Genomic DNA, 2,062 nt, shown 5'->3' with positions numbered 1-2,062 from the left:
CAATACGGGTCAGGGAGGCACGGATGTCGCGCAAAGCCCCTACATGTTTGTTGATGCAAACCCCCCTAATGGTGGCCTTAAATCCCTCCCACAATGTAGCCCAAGTGTCCACTGTGCCCTCGTTGAACTCAAAATACTCCTCAATGGCAATACGAATGTCTTCCTTGAAGACCGGGTCGGATAATGCCTTGCCAGGAAAACGCCATTGTCTTTCGTACCCTCCCAACCTGGGGATTAGCAGGGTCAGCACTATGGGAGAGTGATCAGACAGAGTGCGCGGGAGTGTCAAATGGTCACTTACCCACCCGGCCACCCCTGGGGAAAGGAGCCAGTAGTCTATTCTGGTGCTAGTGTTGTGATACCCCGAGTGGTGGGTGTAGATGGGTGCGGCGGAGTGTAAACGGGCCTCAATGTCAATCAGTGAGTAGTGAGCGCACATATCCGCCAGCACAGCACGGGAGCGGGGCTTACAATCCGGGGAAGAGGAGGTGCTGTCCCTGGCAGGGGTCATGAGCAGGTTAAAGTCACCCCCCATTATCATCATATCAGTGTCTAATCTCAGCAGAACATCCTGGAGTCCCTGGAAGAAAGCAGGGGAGTCCGAATTGGGGCCATATACTCCAACAAAGGTGACCTTAAAGCCCTGAAGCACCCCCGTAACCACAACATACCTGCCATCTACATCCAATACACTGTCTGAGAGCACGAAAGGAACACGTCGATGTATCAAGATCGCAACCCCCCTTGCGTATCTGCTATAGCTAGAAAAGAATCTGTGCGCGCCCCAGCTTTTCGCAAAGGAGGAAGAGTCAGCCTCCACTAGGTGTGTCTCCTGCAGAAATAAGACATCCACCCCATGTCGCGCTGCATAGTTTAGAACTTGTCGCCTTTTCCTTGTGTCATTTAAACCTCGGACATTCCAAGACATGGAGGTAAGTCTGGAAGGACCAGACTGCTGCCCTAGTTTAGCCATTCAAACACGGTGGAATCGTAAGAAAACATGCGTGTACAGATCCGCCAGCTCCTCCCGCAAAACAGGCATCACTCAGATAGAAAAACAGTGCGTATGCACAAACAACAGAACCAAAGCATAAACAAACCCATCCCAACCACCCACCACCCAGCCACTCCTTAAGCCCAAGGAGGCTAAACCCACCCCTCCGGAGACAACCTAGAGCAACAAATAACAACAGTTGTCCAATAATGTACCTGCAAAATAAAGACAACGTTAGAGAAAAGTACAATACGGCTCGCGCCATGGGGGTAGGCGACGCTCCGCCATGCGAGAACCACTATCGGGGCAACGTTCAATTGTCAGCAATTATAAAAAAGCACTGCAAAAAAAAAAGGAAAGAGCAGAAGTATCAAATGCAGATTACTGAGGCGAACAGCCTGGCACGAAGAGATGGGGAGGAGGCAAGTCAACCCTGTCCGGATTCATTAAACAGATCAGCACTAGCCTGTGAGTCAGTGCGTGGCGGAGACCGTTGAGCATCATCCGATTTTCGAGGAGACCCTCTGTTCTTGTAGGCTCGACAAAATTCCTGTGCCTCCGCAGGGGAGTCAAAAATACGAAACCTGCCATCCACGTCCACCCTGAGCCTGGCAGGATACAGCATACCATAGCGCAACCCCATCTTGCGCAATGCAGCCTTGACACCAGTGTACTTACGGCGCGCATCTTGGACCATGATGGTGAAGTCCGGGTAGAAAGAGAGCACATCTCCCTGCCACCGAACCTCGCCCGCCTCCCTGGCAGCCTTCAGCGCCGCGTCTCTGTCCCTGAAGTTCATGAGCCTGGCAATAATGGGCCGGGGCGGCAGGCCAGGGTTAGGTCGGGGCCCCAGCGACCTGTGTGCGCGTTCAACCACGAAGCCGGCGGTAAACGTGTCTCGGCCAAAAAGTTCGATCAGGAGGTGTTCCACAAAAGTGTCAAAACGTCCGGTAGCTGTCGACTCCGCCACGCCAATAATTCGGATATTATTGCGCCTACTGCGCGCTTCTAAATCCTCGTTCTTAATTGCGACGTCCTTAAGAATCTTCTCCACTCGTTCCAACCTTT

This window comes from Lissotriton helveticus, chromosome 6, assembly GCF_964261635.1.
Source record: "Lissotriton helveticus chromosome 6, aLisHel1.1, whole genome shotgun sequence".
Taxonomy (NCBI): domain Eukaryota; kingdom Metazoa; phylum Chordata; class Amphibia; order Caudata; family Salamandridae; genus Lissotriton; species Lissotriton helveticus.
The sequence above is the reverse complement of the archived record's forward strand: the minus strand, read 5'-3'. Positions refer to the sequence as shown.